Source organism: Camelus bactrianus, chromosome 3 (assembly GCF_048773025.1).
Source record: "Camelus bactrianus isolate YW-2024 breed Bactrian camel chromosome 3, ASM4877302v1, whole genome shotgun sequence".
NCBI lineage: Eukaryota > Metazoa > Chordata > Mammalia > Artiodactyla > Camelidae > Camelus > Camelus bactrianus.
In genome coordinates this window covers 88,669,077-88,685,259 of record NC_133541.1, presented here as the reverse complement: position 1 = coordinate 88,685,259, position 16,183 = coordinate 88,669,077, and the positions used below count along the sequence as shown (strand labels likewise).

General features: G+C 36.5%; 1 long non-coding RNA gene across 1 annotated transcript in view; it reads left to right on the top strand.

Annotated features, from left to right (window-relative positions):
* LOC105082070 (uncharacterized) overlaps positions 1–16,183 on the top strand; it is a 788,258-nt gene that overhangs the window by 239,592 nt on the left and 532,483 nt on the right. The window contains exon 3 of the long non-coding RNA XR_012505614.1: positions 13,071–13,154. This is a non-coding gene — a long non-coding RNA (uncharacterized LOC105082070). The remainder of the gene's footprint in view (positions 1–13,070; positions 13,155–16,183) is intronic.

Here is a 16,183-nt window from a genome sequence, read left to right as displayed (position 1 = left end):
TGTTAGGTTATTGATTAGATTACTTAGTCAGTTGTTTGGTTATATGTATGCTAGTTTTCTTGTTAATTCTTTTTGTCTTATATTCTATTTTTCATGTTACTAATATTGCTATTCTTTATGCAATATCAGTTTCCTGGAATTTTATAAAGGTAGTGTCTATTCTCTTCCTCACAAGTAAATAGTAAGCTTTTTCCTCACTTTCAAGGATGTAAAAATAAATAAAAAATAAACATGCAAATAGCAGAGCTCTTACAATCATGCATATTAAAACTGAATCTCAAAAAATGAAAAAGTAATTCTCAGCAAATAATTTGAAATTATGAAAGATACTGGTGGGAGGATGGAGGAATCAGTGAAAATAAAACATTTATTATCTCCTATTATCTTTCAGAGACAGCACAGTAAAGTATTCCAGTCCATATGTGTAGAAATTGTGGGTACTAATGAGATGTGAACTAATAATAAGGGCTCCGTTTGCTTCCACCAAAAACAATTCTGGATGGAAATAAAACAGAAAATAAATGATAAACCAAATATGAAAATCTTGAGACTTGTCCCCTGAAGTCTATTTGTGAACCCACTTTGATAAGAGTTTTTGTCATGAATGGGTGTTGAATTTTATCAGTGCTTTTTCTGCATCTATTGAGATGATCATGTGATTTTTATCCTCTCTTTTGTTGATGTGGTGTATCACTTTGATTTGCATATGTTGACCCATCCTTGTGTCTCTGGGATTAATCCAACTTGGTCATAGTGCATGATCTTTTTAATGTGTTGTTGCATTCTGTTTGCTAATATTTTGTTAAGGATTTTTGCATCTGCATTCATCAACAATACTGGTCTGTAATTCTCTTTTTTGGTAGTGTCTTTGTCTGGTTTTGGTATCAGGATGATGGTGGCTTCATAGAATGAGTTTGGGAGTGTTCCCTCCTCTTCAATCATTTGGAAGAGTCTGAAAAGGATTGGTTTAAGTTCTTTGTATATTTGCTCAATTTCCCCAGTGAAGCCCTCTGGTCCTGGACTTTTATTTGCAGGAAGTTTTTTTCATTGCTGATTCTATTTCACTTCAAGTGATTGGTCTGTTCAAATGATCTAGTTCTTCTTGATTCAGTTTTGGTGGACTGTATGTTTCTAGAAACTTTTCCATTTCTCCTAGGTTGTCCAATTTGTTGCCATATAGTTATTCATAGTATTCTCTTATGTTTTTTTGAATTTCTGTGGTGTTGATTGTAATTTCTCCATTTTCCTTTCTTATTTTGTGTCCTCTCTCTTTTCTTCTTAGTGAGCCTGGCCAGAGATTTGTAATTCTGTTTATTACTCTTTCAAAAAAAAAAAAAAAAAAAGCTCTTGTTTTGATTTTTTTCTTTTGTCTTTGTAATCTCTGTTTTTTTATTTCCTGCCTGATCTTTATTATTCCTTTCCTTCTGCTGACTTTAGGTTTTGTTTGTTCTTCTTTTCCTAATTCTTCTAGATGATAGGTTAGGTTGTTTATTAGATTCTTCTTGCTTTTTGAGGAAGGCTTGTGTCACGATGAACTTCCATCTTGGGATTGTTTTTGCTGTATCCCATAGATTTTGTGTGGTTGTGTTTTCATTGTCATTTGTCTCAAAGCATTTTTTAAATTTCTTCTTTGATTTCATTTTTGACCCATTAGTTTTTTTAGTAGCATGTTGTTTAGTCTCCTTGCAGTTTTTTTTTCTCATTTGTTCTTCTGTGGTTGATTTTTAGTTTCATGCCATTTTCTTCAGCAAATGGTATTGAGAAAACTGGCCAGCCACATGTAAATCAATGAAGTTAGAACACTCCCTAACACTATACACCAAAATAAACTCAAAATGGCTTAAAGACTTAAATATAAGACAAGACACTACAAACGTCCCAGAAAAAAACATAAGCAAAACATTTTCTGACATAAATTTTAGCAATGTTCTCTTAGTATACTCTACTTAGGTAACAGAAGTAAAAGCAAAACAAATGGTATCTAATTAAACTTACAAGCTTTTGTACAGCAAAGGAAACCATAAGCAAAGTAAAAAGACAACCTACGGAATTGGAGAAAATATTTGCAAATAATGCAACTGACATGGCTTAATTTCCAGAATATATTCACAAGTCATACAACTTAGTAACAAAAAGGCAAACAACCCAATCCAAAAATGTGCAGAAGACTTAAACAAGAAATTCTCCAGTGAAGACATACAAATGGCCAATAGGCACATGAAAAAATGCTCAATATTGCTAATTATTAGAGAAATGCAAATCAAAACTACAATGGGGTATCACCACACACCAGTCAGAATGGCCATCATTAAAAAGTCCACAAATGATAAATGCTAGAGAAGGTGTGGAGAAAAGGGAACCATCCTACACTTGTTGGTGGGAATGTAGTTTGGTGCAGCCATTATGGAAAACAGTATGGACATTCCTCAAAAATCTAAAAATAGACTTACCATATGATTCAGCAATCCCACTCCTTGGCATATATGTGGAGGTAAATCTAATTTAAAAAGGTACATACATGTTCATAGCAGCACTATATGCAATAACCAAGACATGGAAACAGCCTAAATGTCCATCAACAGATGACTGGGTAAAAAAGCAGTGGTATATTTATACAATGGAATAATACTCAGCCATAAAGAAGAATAAAATAATGCCATTTGCATCAACATGGATGGACTTGGAGATCATCATCCTAAGTGAGGTAAGCCAGAAAGAGAAAGAAGAATTACCATATGCTATCACTCATTTGTGGAATCTAAAAAAAAAAGAAAAAGTAGACATTAATGAAATTATCTACAAAACAGAAACAGACTCAAAGACATAGTAAACAAACTTAGGGTTACCAGAGGGAGAGGAGGTAGGAAGGGATAAACTGGGAATTCTAGATTTGCAAATGTTAACTACTGTATACAAAATAGATAAACAAGAAGTTCCTTCTGTATAGCACAGGAAACTATATTCAGTATCTTGCAGTAACTTATAATGAAAACAAATATGAAAATGAATAAGTAAGCGTGTGTGTGTGTGTGTATATATAATGACTCAAACATTGTGTTGTACACTAGAAATTGACACACTGTAAACTGACTGTACTTCAATTAAAAAAAGAAAAAGAACTGATGGAAAGAAATTCAGATTCATCAACTTCACCTCTCTCCAAAATTCTGAATCCTTTCATTTACACTAGATGCATAATGTATAAATTTTTAAAGTTTTGCCTCTCCTAATGCTATAATCAAGAGTCCTTTTTTAGTCCATTTTCATTGTCTCTCATTTTTCTTAGTTTTTATTCATGTTGAATTATTCCTTTATGGGTGTAGTTACTTTTTAGTGAATATCAGAAACTTTGAAGGAAATTTCCTCAACCAGATAAAGGACATTGACTTAAAACAAAACAAAACCACTTGCAGCTAACATCATAGTTGATGGTAAAAGACTGACTGCTTTTAAGATTGTCCACAAGGCCAGAATGATTACTCTCCCCATTTCTGTTCATTGGAGGTCCCAAGCTATACAATAAGTATGAAAAAGAAATAAAAGCATTTATGTTGGAAAGGAAGAAATAAAAGTCTCTATTCACAACTAACATGATGGTCTTCATTTTGACAAAGAATCTATTAAATAGCTACTAGAACTAATGGGTGAATTTAGCAAGATCACTGGGTACAATATCAGTATATGAAAATCAGTTGTTTTCAGTATACCTGCAATGAAGACTTAGAAACTGAATTTAAGTAACATAATGCCTTTTACAATAACACCAAAATATGGAAATACGTGATAAATCTAACAAAATATATGCAGGATTTATATGTTGAGAACTACCGAACAATGGTCATAGACTGGACCAGTTAATATTGTTAAGAAGTTAATTCTCAAAAATGTTCTTTAGACTTGGTATAATCCCGATTAAAATACCAACAAACCTTTTTTGTGTGGAAATCAAAAAGCTGACTATAAAACTTATATGGAAAAAGCAAGGAAGTTAGAATAGTCTCCCCAATACTGAAAAAAATAAAAATAGAAAGACTTAAATTGCCTACCTATAAGACCTGTAGGCGAAGTAGGTAATCAAGACAGTGAGGTAAAGAAAAAGGATAATCACATAGATCAACAGAACAGACTAAAAGGTCCTGAAATAACCTACACATATATGGTCAATTGATTATCAACAAAGTTTCCAAGGCAATTCAATGGAAAAATCAGTATTTTCAATAACTATTGTTACAACAGTGGAGCCATATGCAAATAAATTGTCAACCATAAACACCATAAACAAAAGTTAACTTGAATTGAATAATCATAAACCTGAATGAAAAATGTAAAACTATAATACTTCTGAAAAAAAAGCATAAGAGAAATCTTATTTCAAGTGAAGATTTCTTAAGGCAAAAAAAAGTATAAACCGTAAAAGAAGAAAGTGACAGGACTTCAAAATTACCTCATCAAGATTAAAAATGTCTACTCTTTGAAAGACACTGAAAAGACATGCTACAGAGTAAGATAAAAATAATTGCAAAGCACGTATCTGATGAAGGATTTGTATCCAGAATATATGAGTAGTTCTCACAACTGAATAGAAAAACAAAAATACCCATTAAAATATGGACAAAAGATTTGAACGCCAAAGAAAATAAACTGATAGAAAAAAGCGTATGAAAAGAAAATCAACATCATTAGTCATGAGGAAATTGAAAATTAAAACCACAAAGAGATATTGATACACATTTAGAATGGTTAATTTTTTTTTAATAAAGAAAAAATAACAACTTGACCACACCAAATGCTATCACGTATGTGAAGCACCTGGAACCCTCTGGAACTCTCATACATTGTTGGAGGGAATGACACAACCATTGTGGAAGTCTAATAAGCAATTTCTTTAAAAGCTAAACATACACTTACTACACACAATCCCACTCCTAGGAATTTATCCAGGAGAAATAAAAATATAATTTCACACAAAAACCTGTATATGTGTGTGTGTGTGTGTGTGTATACATACTCAAATGTCAAAATGCTTTATTCAGAAATACCTAAAACTGAAAGTTATTCAAATACCCATGAACTGATGAATGACAAAGTATGGTACATTCATACAATGGAATACTACTTAGTAATAAAGTGGGAAAATGATTTATGTAAACACAGAGATGAAGTTCATGCATTATGCTAAGTGAAAATATCCAGACTCAAAAGGCAACATTCTGCATGATACTATTCATATGACATTGGGGAAAAGACTAAACCACAGTGACAAAAATCAAATCAATGGTTGCCATGGCAAGGGGAGGGGAGGAAACTGACCACAAAGGGACATGAGTAAACTTTGGGAGATGATAGAGTGTTTGATACCTTTATCATGGAGGCAGTTACACAAGTATGTGTGTTTGTCAAAATTCATAGAACTGTACACTAAAAAGAGAAAATTTATCTTAATGTAAATTTACATCAGTAAACTTAACTTGGAAAAAAATCAGTCAATTAAGGATGAATGTGATATAATTTTTACGTTTGTTTTTAGTAGACAACTAGCAATCTGAGATCATTTAAGTCACTAAAATTGGATTAGAGTGACTTGAGGCTGTTATTGGTCCCTGCAACAGCTGGTCTATAACCAAATCAATGTTTCTCATGGAATGTAGACTGGAGGGTCCTAGCATTAGTGCACAGGTCTCCTAACCCTTGGTGATCCCAACAGCTTTGCAAGTTGCCCATAAATTCTACTGACTTCTTAGCCTCCCACTTTCCTGTTGCAGAATTGGTAGTTGTCCTTAGGAGCAACTGTCCCCAGATATTGGGCTCTGTTCTCTGGATTCCTTGTCTTTTTATTAATCTTATTTCTGCAATTCTTTGCTCTTTGATAGCTATCAGATATATTTATACAGTTTTAATAGTAATATAATAATAATAAAAATAATTGTCCAGATTTTCTAGTCATTCTCGTTGTGAGAGTTGGTTTAATTTCACTATTCCATCATTCCATAGGAGAGCTCTGCCATTTTCACCATTCATCTTCCAAGGCTGCCTTTGTGGTCACCATTTCTAATCAACAGCAAAAAAGTCGATGTTTAGAGCCAGAGCTTTTTGTTTTGTTTTGTTTTGTTTCTTTTTGATCCATTGACATCCATTTGCTCATCTTCCATTGGGGAAAACTTAGTCTTGACCACCCAGCTCTAAGGGAGCCTAAGAAATATAGTTGTAGATGCACAGCCCAGGAGGAATGAGAGACCAACCATCTTTGCCACATGAGGCCACCAAAGAATATTCTAAATTAATTCTTTTGTTCTTGTAATTCATTGACTCAGATCTGCTCTTCATTTGAACCTTTAGGATGGTAAATGTTTTTCCTTGTTATGCAGTATTTTTTCATATTCTTCATGATAATCTTTAAAATTTATCCTGTAATAAAGAGATATTTGTCTGGGCTTACCCCTTTTATACTCTCATGGCTTCTGGCCTAGTCCTCCTCCTAGAGAGAAGATCATGCTCAACTCCTAGTCTAATTTCCAGAATTTAGCAGGCTTTTGTCCACTCTAGTCCTACTGATCTGGAGTGAATTCTTTGCTTGGTGCCCACCTGCATTTTCATTCTAATTCCGGACTGTGCAACGCCACCTCTCAAAGCAACCCACCAGCTCTCTGCCTGGATTTCTGCAAGTTTCAGTGGACCATCTCTTTTTGTTCAGAGTCAGAAATCACAGCTAGTGCGAAGGGAAGCGGGGACAATATTGTGCTGCTCCAGAATGTAGTACCCTTGATCCTGAGAACAGCTGTCTGGCTTTGTATTCGGAGTCAGGGGGGAAGCAGTAGGAAACGAATGAGGGACTTTAAATCATTTTTAGTGGACAGATTTCCACGGCTTCTAATTATACAGAACCTGGAAGTCATTTTATTTTTTGTTCTTTAAATTCTCAGATTGGAAAATCCTAGATCCAGGCCTGGTTTTGGGGACAACATAAGAAGATTCATCCTTTTTGAATTTTAAAGAAAATATTTTAGTGAGAAAATCACGATAAACCTAGTCAATGACTGCTTTCCACATACCATTTTAAATCAAAATACTGTGTTTGGCCTATTTTACATTGTATTGTTTTCATCATTTAATCTTGAATTATCTCTAGAAAAATTTCCAAATTCTTAAACCTTCTTCGGGTTTGAGAGCACTAAATTTAAGCCTCCGTAATGTCTGCAGTACTTGGACAAACAAAATAAACAGAATCAAGGGCATAGCATTACAACTGTGAATTGCGTTGTGCACTGAGAATGATTCACTATCCGGCAAGTCAAATGAGTAATAAAGATGCATTAGAAATACTTTCAACTCATATCTGCACAAATTCAAATAACCATATCACAGATACCAGAGGCCACATTTTGGGTTAGTGACTGTTAAACTCTGGGTGCAAATTTTCAAGCATAAAGAGGGAAAAGAGAATTATATAACTATGAAACGTCTACTCTTGTGAAGATGTTTTGTTTAGTTTTTAAAATCAGTGATTCAATATGTTTTATTTGTGAAAAGGGGGGAAAATAAGAAGAGGTTAACCACTTAATGCATTCTAAAAAGAGGATGAAAATGAAGCACGTTTTCAACTTTCATGGTTATTTGTGGGGCTATAACTGTACCCTCCAGAATAATCATTATAATTCATATATTATATAGTTACTCTTATCCTTTTGTGGAATAAAACATAATGATCCTTTCCACATCTGTATAAATAAACCTCCCCAGCCTGTATCTCTACAAATCACTGTGACATAGCCCTCAAACTAGACGCTTCATTAAATTGATGAGTAAATAAATTTTAAAAAAGAGTATCCATCCTTCCTAATTTATATGCTCCTTAAAGGTGTTATAAAACAAAACTTCCTTTAACATTTCCAGGCACTCCACTCATCTAAATTAAATAAAATTCAAATACTTGATGGGTAGGATATGCTATTTATAATCATCTGTCAATGACTGCTTCTTTTACAAATGGCTAAACCACTCTCAAGTAAAACAAACACAAAAGGGAAAGCTATGGATGCATTTTGCTTCTATACACACTGGCAGAATGCTGCCCTTATGTCTTAGAAGAGGAAATGCATATACAGCCAGAGAGAAGGAGATAGTTCTCATTTTCCTGTTTAAGTACAGTCTGTGTTGCTTTGTTTCCTCCGTTTTTGCCTTTTACTTGGATTTTGTTTGTTTGCTCCTCTATGTGCTGGACATCTTGTTTTTCTTTTTAATGCTAATGGGATGTTCTTAAAAGGCTAAACTACAACAAAAATATTTAAGCTCTTGTCTTTATCTTTTCAGAACAATATCCCATTTCATTTTCTTAAATTCTCTAGGCCTTTGTGGTTTTTTCCCATGTGTTCCTTGAAAAGGTTGGCAGATCTGGAATTTTATGAGGGGAACTGCACTATGGATTTCTTTTTTCAAATGATGCTTGAGGAGAAGGTTTTTCCTTCCGCTGCTCTTCAGGTTCGGGTCACAAGCTCTCTTTTGCAGCATGTCAGGGGCCAATTATAGAGCACCTATTCGGCCGGAATGCCCTCTTGCTTCAGATGCCGCCGCTCTCTCTGAATCTGCTGGGCTTTTAATGCGATGTTGAAATCGGCTCCTGCTTGACTCCTACAGCTGGTTTTGATCAGACCCCTCTAAAGAGGAAGTTTCAATTAGCACAGCTCCACATGTGCTCTGGAGGTAGATTTTATGACTACTCAACTAATAGCACTCTTTGTTCCTGGTGGTGTGTGACTCCTTAACAAACAGCCATTCGTGTGAGTCACCCAGTGACTTTATAGCAGGGCTCGGCTTTGCCAAAACCAGAAGAATGAGGCAGGCCAAATTGAATTAGTGGTTGAAACACATTAATTTATGCTAGATAAATGTTATTGTGGTCCCGTGGGCAAGTGCGTAGGTCATAGGCTTTATGAACTATATGCAGCAAGAGGGCTTCGTGGCAGTAAATCAGTCTCCAGCAGGACTTTACAAAGGACTTACAGCCACTTACTCTCTCCTGTTCCCTTAAATTGCTTCCGCCTTTCCCCCCTCCTATCACCACCGTCTTCCATGGAGACAGCTCACCATTTTGTACATGTTTTGTGATATTTAACATATGAGCAGTGGGATTAATGATTTGTCCTGGCTTTGCCTGACTGTGGTTGAGACGTGGCCATCTATTATGCCTGTGGCCCTTGCCACAGGCAGCTGTGTGTTTATCATTCCAGACTGCAGATCTCAGTGGGTACAGAGCTCTGGCTTAACACCAGCTTCCGGAGTCCGTGCAGCTGTGCAGTAAATGGAAACCTTGATGCCTCAAACATAGCACACACAACCAAGTCCTGACAGGGCTGTTTCTCTTCTGGGGAGGAATTAGATCCACTTAAGGCTGGATTATTTCTAGAGTAAAAAAAGTAGAAATAAGTGTTTTCTGGCTGCAAATTGTGGCAAGTGAGAGATGATGCCAAGAAAGAATTATGCAGAAATGATAGTGTTTAAACTTGTTTTTATGTGTTTAGATGTGTCTCTGCCAAAAAACTGACAAGGCCTCTTTGTTGGCACTTTTTCAGACAGAGACCACTCACACACTGAACATTTTCTTAATAAAGAAATAATTGTAAATCACTTGTGTCTAGGCAGGTGATAACCAGTTTACCTTAAACATGATCTCTTACAAAATCCAGGGAAAACAACTGGCTGGACAGAGTGATGAACTGCCACCCCCACCACTTCACAACCACCAAAAATGCCTGTGCATCAGTCAAGACCCTGGGAAATCTAGTGCAGTGCATGGCGGCATGAGCTTCAGAGAAGGTTTAAATACTGATTCTACCTCTCATTGGCTTTGTGATTTTGAGCAAGTTGCTGCTCCCTCTGTATCATCACATGTAAAATAGAGATAATAGTCTTATCAACTTTTGCAGAGTGTTAAGATTAATGAAATTCATAAATGTAAACCATTAACTGAGTAAATGGGGTACAATGTAAACTCTCATCAAATGATAGCTTTTATTAATTATTGTTGTTGTTATTATGATTGCTGCTGATCCAAAAGAGGAAAGTCTCTGCTTTCCGTTCAGTTTCCCGGAAGCTTTCAGAAGAGCTAATGGTGCAGGAGAGGTTGCCTTTTCCTGGCATAATCTATCCTCACCTGAAGAATAGTCAAGCTATTATATTCTGTTCAGCCCATTGACCGTGACCTATCTAACTTTTGGTCCTCCTCTACTCTGATGCTCGTTTTGCATGTTAGAAGACAACTGCTGTGACACTCATCTTCATGAGGGCACACACAACAGATGCTCATCCCATTTCTGGTGAATTGTTTCGTGTTGACAGATGCCCATGTGTTTATGCTTATGACTGTATGTATAGAATTCTCCAGGGTGAAACTTTCTCCAAAATTCACCATAAATTCCCAAGATTAGACAAGATCTCATTTTCAAATTAAAAAAAAAAATTCTATTGCCCCTTTTGCACTGGCAAATAAGAAAGAAAAACTGCAGTCTACCTGCAGTCAACCTACTTTTGGGCCTTTAAGCTTTCTGAATTAATTCAATCGTATGAATGTTGTTCTAGCTGAGTTCCCAACTAGAGCTCATTCAACTGTTTGAATTTAACCTATTGCTTGCTGTGCAGCCATATTGTAGTTACTTGGCTGATTTAAGAAACAAAAACGTAAATTTAGTCAAAACTTTCTAACCTGTCTGTGTGTGTATTGAGAAATTTTAATTTGTCCTGCTCTCCATTTTTAATTGGACTTCCTTAAGACCAGATCCTGAGGGGGAGGGTATAGCTCAAGTGCTAGAGCACATGCTTTGCATGCTCCAGGTCTTGGTTACTCACCCCCCCAAAAAAACAGATCCTATGTCTTCTTAAACTGAAAAAAATGTCTGTAGTAGCCTTTTCAATATATACCTTCTGAATATTACATAAAATGATGTACAGAGCTTATTTTCTCATGGCCAATCTTAACTTCCTAAGTCATCAAAGAGAATTTTTCATCCTATGGGCTTTCTCCTGAGTTCCCAAGGAAAGTTACAGTCGTCACCACTTACCTGCAGGGGATGTGCTCCAAGCCTCCCTCCCCCCACTTCCATGAATGCCTGAAAGCTCAGATTGTACGGAACCACAGTAAGAAATTAACAATAATAAATAGTAAAATAGAACAAATATAGCAATATACTGTAATAAAAGTTAAGTGAATGTGGCCTCAGATATCTTTTTTTTTCCTTTTTTTTTTTTTTGTTTTATTGACGTATAGTCAGTTTACAATGTTGTATCAATTCTTGGTGTATAACAAGTTTCAGTCATACATACAGATATCTTACTGCACAAATTTAATGCCTTCTCCATCTCAGCTAAGCATTTAAAGTACACCTTGGCTGTAACTTTTGTAGTTTGAAGGGTGACAATAAAACTTCCACAGATTACTCTCTCCTTTTTCATCATTTCACACATAGAAGATGTGTTCTTATTGTAGATCTTAACCTCAGCACCGTAACTTTTTCTTGCCTTATTAAGGCAAGAACTTTCACCTTTTCACTTAAAGGAAGCACTTCATGGCTTCTCTTTGGCATACTGAATTACCAGCACCACTGCTCTCCGGCTCTGGGACCATTAGTAAGTGAAGTAAGGGTTACGTGAACCGAAGCTGTATGATACCACTCGCTGATCTAATGACGTAAGCCCAGAAGTGACTGACGGCAGAGCATGCCAGTTGAGGGAGTGACTTACGGCCGATCGGGACGGATTGCGCCTGCGCGAGATTTCGCCGCGCTCTTCAGGACGGCGGATAATTTAAAACTGAGGAATTGTTTCTTCCTGGAATTTTCCATGGACTGTTTTCGGACCACAGTTAACCTTGGGTTAATTGAAACCACAGAAAGTGAATCTGTGAACTAGGGGGACTATTGTGAGTATAATCTAATGTGGAAATAGTTCATGGGCCTCAGTACCGGGGCTTTTCAAAAATCTGCTACTGTTGCTAATAAAACTCCCCAAGAGCAGCGACGCTGTTCGTCTTCTCGCTCCCTAGTTTAGTTTCAGTGCCTGGAACTGTCTTCTGACGCATAAGCCCTGAAGTATTGTATTTGTTCAAGTACTTCTTTAGTTAATGAAAAGTGTTTGAACAATAAACATTTTTTTTCCTCCTTAAGTCCCATTTCTACTTCAAGTCATGTTTTACTCTCATTTTTTTCTTCATTCAGATAAAACTTTTTTTTTCTTTAACCATGTTTTTTGTTTTGTTTTTTTTACTATTGAAACCACCTTCCCAAGGATCATTTTCTAAGGGAAAAAAAATTGGAACTGATACTATTAAGTTTTATGGTAAACGTGGTAAAATATGCGTGAGAATTGGTCTCGTGTCAAGGATACTGATTTTTAAACTACAACCAATAAATGTGATTTTTTGTGACACTTTCTGAGTAGCTCAATATGCTAAGACAAGTCCTTGGTATATTAACAGGCTGTAGTCCAGTGTGTATCATCACCAAGAACATCTGTCTGGGGCTGAGTCCGAGGGGTTCATAACTTTCCCGTGGAGATGGCTAATCAATAAAAGTTCCATGCTCAGGATTTTGTACATTTTGTTAATTAGGTCAAAGCAATAGGCCTTAGTGGCAATTATTTAGACAGTGATGTAAAAAGATAGCCTGACAAACAAACCTCCATAATCCACTTACGTCTCACAGAAGCCAAAGGGTTGGAAAAGCCTATTAACAAGCTCCCTGCCTGTCTGTTTGGAGACGTTGTTAAATCGAGAGTCTCAGCACCTGAGGCAGTCTGTTAATAAAGATCGTTTGTAGCAGATTTCTGTTCTATTAAGAATGGACATAAAACAGCATAATTTAAAACATGTCAATAACTCAAGGCAAAAATGCCAAGCATAGTCTGTTCTGTCTTCATAAAATGGAGCCAAGTATACACAAGGAAAGTGCCAGGAAGGCTTCTGCTGACTGAGTTTTAGAGATTGTTCATGATGAATAATGTGATCCTTCAAGTTAAAACAACTTCGTGGGTGGGTGTCTCTGTGTCTTTTCTGCACTAAATGCAAGGGATCTTTTCTATTTAAGGGCCATTGAGATTCTTAACCTCCAGCCCTAGAAGATGCCTGGAAACCTGTGCCGTGTGCCAGCCTTGTGAACTCATAATAGCTTGTGAGTGTTTCATTTTCCCCCCCTCTTTCTGTCTTTCTGAGTGGCATTTATCGGTTGTTTGGGAATAGATCTTTCTAGACACCAGGCTAGGGTTGGAATATCTTAGGAAGACTCACTAAAGAACTTAAAACTATGAAGCACCCATGTCACTCCTTATTTGATTAAAATGCTAGTCTCTTCAATGGCTGTGCTATATTTTCAACACAAAACAAAGGCCAGCAAGTCAATATTCCTGCAGCGTTTACCTGGCACTTACTGTATTACAATGGTAAAGGCTGATTGAAGGCATTGTCAGTGAATGCTTTCGGAGGATGAGAAGAGGACCTAGAAGGGATGGCAGAGCATTACTGAAGATGTGGGCGAAACCCTGCCATGCTTAACAGGCCCCTAGATTAAAATTCAACATGCTGTGTCTCCCACACCAGGTTTGGGTGGATGGTTGAGTCTGAGTGATATTATCTACTCTATTAGAAGGCCTCTCATGAACTGAGTGGTGGTTTTAATTAAATCCAGTAGGTTGAGAAGAGTGGTTTGGCAGTTTCAATTGATTTATTGTGTTTGTGACATCTGGGCCTGATTTATTGTATTGACTTGCAGAATTGTTTTTGGACACTCACCCTACGTATTTTCGTTCTGGTTGGAGGGACTCACAGCCTATGAATATGTAGCATTTTCACTCTACTGTGATTTTAGATTTCTCTTTGTATTTTTCTTATTTTGGCAGGATGGTAAACTATTGAATTCATCTTGTTAAAAATGTGATTGTCTGAAAGCTTGAGATTTTGTGTGCTTGAATAAGGCTGCTTGAAAAGTAATGCTGGGTTGAAATTCATTATCATCATCCCACCTAAGTTTATGAGAGGAGAGAGAGAAATTGACAGTTTTTTTTTTTAATTTAGTCTATAAATAAACTATTTACTCCATGTTATTGTGCCTTTCTAAATTTTAAAGTTTGGATTTTAGATATAAATGTGAACACCCAAGTCATAGAGAGTTTGTTTTCAATTCTGAAAGCAGTGAGCATATTCAACTGGATATTACAGACAAGTGTCCCCCAACCCAAATCTTACTGAAGGCAAGTCAGTTTTAGAAAGTCTCCACTTCAGACTCCACGAAGTATGTGTAAGAAGGGGTGGGGAAAGAAGGGAGGGGAGAGAAGAGTCAAGCTGCAATTTCTGCCAAAAGAGGAGGGCATAGAAGCCAGCAGGTCCCAATCAGCTGAATGCTTTGCTAGTGTACGAATGAGAGGTCACACATCCCAGATTACAGCCATCGTAATGATGTGTGGGGCTTCCAACATCATAGCTCTCTTTATTTTCTACAGCTGGGGCCACTTAGCCCCTGGCTGAACCCCCAGCCAGGGTCCTGGAACAAATCAGGGAATGTAAGGAAGTCTAGGTAATGCTCTAAAGCAAATCAGCTTCAGGTTCACCAATGGCTTAGCTTGCTTTGACCTTCTGCCTCACTAGAGGCTGGACACTGCCATTGTTCTTTGTAGTCTGCCACTAAATGAAGTTTAATCCACTTAGAATGGCTTCCTATTTTTCATTCTTGAACCCATATCTCTGTCTCTGTAGACTACCTAGTTTGTCTTCATAAATTCCTTTCCAAAATGCCCACAGTTCTACTTTGAGCCCAAAATTGGGATGGACGTGATAGTAACTACCTATTGCCTGTGATGGACTCCACTGATGACCACATACTGTCTAGGTGTTCCTCTATGGGCTACAGCTGGGTCTACCAGTTAAGTGCAGTCTGCCCCTTTAACTGGGCTATTATATAGGTGATTATACGTCTTAAAACATAGCATGATCTTTAAGTCTTTCTTTAAAATGCTAAATTTTTTTTTCATTTCCTTTTGTGGGGCCATCAGTTTAAATAGGAAATGATTGCTCATAGGTGTATCAGGTTGATTTGAAATTTTTACTATACTCCATGGTACCAGAGTTGCTTCAGATAACCTATGAACTAATTTAGTTTTCTGGGAGCTGTTTAGTGTAATTCTCCAAATTGGATGAGATGGGATATGGGAAAGGAAACTCAATCATAGGAGGTACTTACTGAACATTCACCTATATTTCAGACATAAACAGGCATAAATTTTTAGCCCAGCATAAAATCTTCTGGGAAAATTTCACCCATATCAAACTTAACTAGGAGATAATGCCAAATTTCTTTTTTTAAAACAGCTTTACTGAGATATAATTTATATATCATTAAATTCACTACATGTACAATTCAACGATTTTTAGTAAAATTTTACAAAATTTTACAGATTTTACCAAAATCTGAGTTCAGAACATTTTCATCACCCCAAAATAGCCTGGTCTCAAAGGTATTATTAGTTATGATATTATGTGTGAATTATCTTAAGTTCATCATAGAATGATATTCTGTACATAAGTTAGCAAGAAAGTATAAAGAATGTTATACAGTTAAAAACAGCATATTGGTGGAATGCTCTTGTGGGTGGTTAGTTCAGATTGATGTGACCCAGGGATCAGACTACAACGTAGCCTGTCCTTCACAGAGAAAAAAAATTGAGAAGATTTTTAAAATTATTCATTCTAATGTAGAGTAAGTCTTTACGTGGGCAAAAGTATATCACGTATTAGACAAGCAGAAAGAACAGTGGCTTCTATGCTAAATTCAGTCGAGGAAACACATTCTTATTGTGAAACCATCAATCTGACTCACCCGTGCAGTGGGCTCTCTGATCCTGTACCTGTAAGCTCCTGTACCTGCAAGGTAAGCACCAAGATTTCTGGAGCCTCATTTCCTAAAAAACTGCCTTGAAAGTGCAGCATGAAGAGAAGCTGGAAAGAGCATTCTCAGTAGTGGTAAGTCTGCACTTCTTCACTGTCAAAGATAATGATCCTAATGGTGTTTTTCATGTGTGATGGTCATACCCAGTGGGCTAGAGAGCATGCTAGCAAGATATCAGACATTTAAAAACTTGGTCCATGAGCTAGGTGTGAACTTAATGAAGCATCCCTAATAAGAAACTCAAACATTCTTTTGAATTATTC